Genomic DNA, 6,190 nt, shown 5'->3' with positions numbered 1-6,190 from the left:
CCCCCCCCCCCCCCCCTCTTACTGTACGTAATTTTTAGTTTCGAGAAATGTTTTTCTATTTATTGCTGGTAAAATTAGGCAGGGCGTCCGAGAACTTCAAGAACAAAATTCCATGATTTTTCCTTGACTAATTTTTCATTTTCTCTGATCATCAATATTTCAATACCAGCATTTTCACATTGTGATATTTTAAATACAGAATCTTTTATAAAGAGAATAAAACAGTATTTCCGATACAGACTTGAAATTTCCAAATTGATTAATTTACTTTAAGCAAAAAAAAGTCTATTCTATTATGAAATATGTTTCTAAAAAACTAAAAGACGAATTTAAAACAAATAAAGATTTTTTCCTCAAGGAAGAAATAAAATCTTATCTAAATTGTTAAACTTACAAGCCGAAAGAAGATTTTTTACAAAAGTTGAATTTTTAAAGCAAAATATGACTTCACCAAAAAATTAATTTGTCATGAAACTGATTCATTTGATCCAACAAACATCAAATTTTATACCAAGAAAATTATTATTTCTTTTTTAGGAAAAAATGAAAATTTTCCACTGAAAAAGATAAATTTTTGAAAACATGATAAGTTAGATTTTCAGTTAAAAAATTAATTTTATACCAAAAAGAAAAGGCTTTCTGACTAAACAGTTAAATTTTCAAGCGAAGGCATAAGCTTTCAATCAACAAAATCAATAAAGTGCTTCAAACAAATCTTTCAAACAAAATAGTTGAATACTTAAGTTTTTAAACAAGAAATAAGTTTCTACTAAAAAAATTAAATTTTGTATTCAAAAAGGATGAATTTTTAACAAAATAGTTTAACTCTCTACTGAATAGTTGCATTTTTTATTCTATCCAAGAAAAATAAAATTTGTACTAAAACAGTTGAATTTGTAATACAATATGACAGTTTTTTTTAATAGTTAAACTTTTATCCAGAAAAAGTTTCAGTTTATTTTTTAACAAAAAAGTTAAAATTTTAAGCAAAAAGTATATATTCTACCAAATAGTTAAATTTTCAAGAAAACAGTAGAATTTTCAACCAAAAAGTATGACTTTTGAACAAAATAGTTTAATTTTAAATCAAACAGTTGCATTTTTATCAAAGAAAGATCATATTACTCTTAGAACCGATGAATTTCTAATTAAAAAAAGAAATCACATTTTTTTAAATTGTTGAATTTTCATCCAAACAAAATTGCAGTTCATTTTTTAAGATAAAAATATTAAATTTTAACAAAAATAAATTTTTCCACGAAATAATTTTATGTTTAACAAAACAGCATGTAATTTAATTTAATAAATTCTCATGTAATTTCCACTAAAGTGAGTGAATTTTGAATTCAAAAAGACAAACTTAAAAAAAAGGGTTCAATTTTCAACTGATCCATTGAATTTTTATTCAAGAAAGATAAAATTTCTCCTAACCGATGAATTAAAAAAAATCTTTGAAAAAGTTACATTTTTATCCAAAGAAGATTCTAGTTTACTTTCTAACACCAAAATAACAATAGTAAACAATGTGTTAATTTTTGCTAAACAGTCAAATCTCTAACCAAAAAGTATGATTTTTTAACTAGATTATTAAATTTTCAACCAAACAGTTGCATTTTGGTTTAAGAAAAATCCAAACTCTACTAAAACTGTTGAATTTTTAAATCGAAAAGACAAATTTAAAAAATGGGGTTAAATTCTCATCTATAAAGATTTTAGTTGACTTTTGAACACAAAAATAGTAATTTTAAAACAAAAGAATTTCCCGTGAATAGTTTAATTTTCAACAAAACAGCTGCATTTTTATCCAAGGAAGATGCAATATTTCTACTAAAAAAGATGAACTTTTAAATGAAACAGATAAATTTACAGAAAAGTTTGTAATCAAAAAATAGTTCAGTTAACTTATCAGCAACAAAATATAAATTTTAAACAAAAGGCTAGAGTTATACCAAAAAGAGCTGAATTTTTAACCTAATGTGCAAAGACTATGTACATCAGGGCTCACCAAATGGCAGCCATTGACTGCATTAGCTGCCAGTGGCAGTCAAAAGACTAGGTCAAAGTGGCCCTAATAAATCTTGGCATTCGACTGGTTTCTAGCCCTTCACGGTCATTATACCTCTCGCCGCGCCGGGCTTGAAAGACATTATCCTTTCCAAAAATGAAATACAATTAGAAAAATATATATCAGCGTTTGATTTAATAATATAAAAATAAATATAAAAGTTTTATTGAATAATATTTATATATTTCACACAATTGATACAATGTATAATAATAAAATGTTTAGATGATATTGTTCAAATGTCTTTAATAAATATTTATTGAAATAAGCTATAGCTATAATATGATTGTGTTATTTATTAATACTTAATGATTAATAGGTAGTTACAGAATTAATAAGAAAAATTAATATAATGCTTGAAAGGTGGAAGAATTAAGCAATTACTATATTTTATTGCAAGTTTTATAATAATTACCGAAAATAAAAATATTTTTATATAAAAATGTGGCATATTTCATTATTTCTTGAATGAAATAATAAGACTAAGAAAAATTTAAATGGATAATTGTCAAATTCTACAACTCAAATTCTAGTTTACTTAAACTATAAAAATTCAATTTAAATAGAAGGTGAGCGTATTAAGATTAAAATAAATTTTTGTAATTAAAATATGAAGTATAGATTTCTGTGAAAAGTATTTTTTATTCTAAAGCAGATTTCTTTCTCTGTATATATTTATTTTAAACGATTTTGGTCCTATTGCACGGGAACAATTTCAATTCATTTTTGTTCTCATTTAATTTAATCAGTGAGTATAATTTTATGTAATACTATTAAAAAGAATAATTATTATTATTATTATTGAATATAATTAGTATTAGCAGTAATAATCAAAACGAAATGAATGTTTCAATTAAAAGTGCTATCAAATATAATAACTAATCATACATTTGAATAAATATTAAAATATCTACCTCCTCTTGAATTAAATTTTAATGTAAATTCAATTTCAATTGACTTTCAGTAACTTGCATCTTTCATTTTAATATAAGATTTTATGCAAGCAAGAACTAGAAATAAAGACAGAAATTAACATTTAAACACAGATAACAGAATGTTTTTAGTGGTATTAATTGCAATTTTCAGTTTTAAAACTTTCAAAGAGAAGAAATTTTGAAAGTAAGTAACTTAAATTAAAGGATTTTTTATTGCAGATTATCAAAACCAAGAACTCTTCAAATTTAAAATAATGACAATTAAACGATATGTGGTGTGCAAGAGTTACAATCGACAACTACTCGATCTTGAAGATATTTAAACTGAAATCCTTATATTTTAATGATTAAAGATGAGTCAAAGTTATCAATTCTGAGAATCCTAAACTTAAGAAATTTCAAATAAAAATTGTGAAAATTATAGAATTTTTAATTGCAGAACTAAAAACTTACCTAATTTGTAAAATTCTCAAAATAAAAAAACCGTTTAATTTAAAAGACTGACAATTTAAATTTCGAAAAAGTACAAATGAAATCTCTTGAAATTTGAAGATTCATAAATTAAAATTGTTGACTTTTGATGATCTGGAAAATCAAAAATCAAGTTTTTAATTCTGACTGTTCTAAAAAGAAGAAAATTTGATACTAAATCATCAAAATTTAAGAATTTTTAATAAAGAGTTTAAAAAATTAAGAATTCATAAATTTGAATAGATTTATGACTCAATGGTCTACTCTCTAAATATGAATCAGTGAAATTTCACTGATTGTGAGTGAAATTTCACTGATACAAATAGCCTCTCTACTGGAATTGTTTAAACTCTTAAATCGCCTATATTTAAACATTTTTGTATGAAAGCTTTTGTACAAGATAAGGGAAAACGATAAGGTGGCAGCCATGCAGTTGTCGTAGCAGCCAACACCTGCTTGAAGTGGCGAGCCCTGCCGTAGGCGCTCGAGCATGTCGAGGCCCTTAAGAATATGACATGGAGCTATACAGTGACCAAATGCGACGTGGAGCGTCAATGATTAATTTATTTCAAGATCGCGATCGATTATAGTGTCGCACTTTTGAAGAAAGGCTCTATCTACATTGTGTCGTAAGACCTGGTTACGACTGTACTTAAATTAAATAAAATCTCAATAGGGGGAGGGTGTCGAGACAATTTTCTACAATTTGTTATGGTAGGGGTTCTTTATTCATGTACAATCTACGCTCACGTTCCCCCTCATGTGCCAACATAGAATGAAACTGTACTTGGTCCTATGTCAACACATTGAGAAGGTAGAAGTGTGAGGCGTATTAGCTCGAGCAGGCAAATATTATATGCTCGAGCGCTTACGAGCATGCTCCCATTCATGTATTTACATAAAATATAACTGTACTCGGTTCTATGTCAGCACATGGATAGAGCAGAAGTTTGAGGCGTATTTTTTCGAGCAGGCCTAGACATGATCTAAGAATACACGGTCTAGCCACACGCAACTAAAAAAATGTTAACCAATAAGGAGCAACTCCACAACTTTTAACCATATTGGATAAGTGAGCACGCGAGAATGAAGTATATTTGAAAGGAAGTAAATGCAATGAGCGAAGATTGTAAGTAAAAGATAAAAAAATTATATAGTTTATAAATAAATTAAATTAGTTTGAAAATAATTAAGTTTTTGAGATGCGTGATCTAAAGTATAAACAAATATATAACATCTAACTTGTAATATAGAAGAAATACTTAGAAATATTGATAACATAACCTCTCAAGGCACCTGAGGAATTGTACCTTTTAACGCGAATGAAATGAAGTATCACCCACCTGAAGAGAAAAAAGAATATTGTTTTCGGGCTGAAAGCAGAAATAAATAAATGCAAAATATCGATATCATATCCTGTATTATGATAATATCCGTTTTTATATTTCGTATATACATAAGCACTAAATGAGAACAAAAAAACCCTCTCAGGGTACACAAAGTTACATGTTCAGATTTTATATTCATATGAAATAAAGATTTCAATGGTATTTTCAATAGAAACACCACTACAATTTTCACAAAGTTAATCTTAACACGACGCGCTTTCACAAACGGATAGCGTCAGCAGTGCCCGCTTCTTGCACCTTATTTGAATATTGAGAACTTTCACAGGTATTGACATTGATTTACAATGTAGCCATAATTCATGATTTCAAATATTTTGAGAGAAGACCGAGACGCTAACGGTTGCTGTAGTAACCAAGATGGCTAAAAGTGATGGAGTGCGAATGGGGACGAAATTGGGGGAGCTGATGGCTAGACCGTGTATTCTTAGATCATGGGCCTAGACACAGTGATCCCAGATCTGAAACGAGATGCGGTCCAAAACTATGACAGGGCTATGTCCGTGTGAATATAGTAGGAGACGCTGTAAACGACTGAGTTGCGCGCGCAACTTATTGCTCCTCTCCTGAATTTGAAAACTCGAAGATGCACGATTGCCGGTCGGAGCACTTCGTCGATTCTATTTATATATCTATCTGCTGACAGCTAACTGCTTTGAAATAAATTCAGGAGATTGGGATTTTAATATTTCCAGATTTCGATGCTGACGATTCTCATGATTTGAATAGATCGCGCGCCTCTTGATATGCGTATATTTTGAGGTTATGTTATTTCATGTATAAAATATAAATTATATAAGTATTAATACTATTATATATATAAATATATACGTATATTAATAATGATAATATTATAATTATCTTATATTATAATAGTCTATTTTTTTATTTGAAGGTTCATCTCTTTCGTTGAAAATCCATTTTTGAAACTGACAATCAATCAATACCATTTTTGGTTGAGAAGTCATGTGTTTTGTTAAAAGGTCGTCTTTCTTTGTAGAAATTAAATTGTTTTATGTAAAATTTATAATTTTAATTAAAAATTAAATTTTTCGGTTGAATTATGAACTATAAATATGTTTTGGTTGTAAAGTCGTTCTGTTGTAAATGCAAATATATTGTTAAAAATTAAAATTATAAGTTTTGGGTGGAAATACTCTTTTTGTTTTTAAAATTAAATAACATCGTTGAAAATTCATGTATTTTGTTTCAGATTTGTCTTTTTTTGTAGATTATCAATTTTCTTGGTCTAAAATTCATCTGATTGGTCGAAAATTTAACAACTTTGTTTAAGATTAATTCTTTCTTTAAAA

General features: G+C 27.5%; 1 protein-coding gene across 1 annotated transcript in view; it reads right to left on the bottom strand.

Moving 5' to 3' along the window:
• Positions 1-6,190, bottom strand: part of LOC117171161 (O-acyltransferase like protein-like) — a 30,724-nt gene that overhangs the window by 1,708 nt on the left and 22,826 nt on the right. The gene's annotated exons all lie outside the window — the stretch shown is intronic.

The sequence above is a fragment of the Belonocnema kinseyi genome, chromosome 1 (genome assembly GCF_010883055.1).
Source record: "Belonocnema kinseyi isolate 2016_QV_RU_SX_M_011 chromosome 1, B_treatae_v1, whole genome shotgun sequence".
Taxonomy (NCBI): Eukaryota; Metazoa; Arthropoda; class Insecta; order Hymenoptera; family Cynipidae; genus Belonocnema; species Belonocnema kinseyi.
This window is presented reverse-complemented; position numbering and strand designations above follow the sequence as displayed.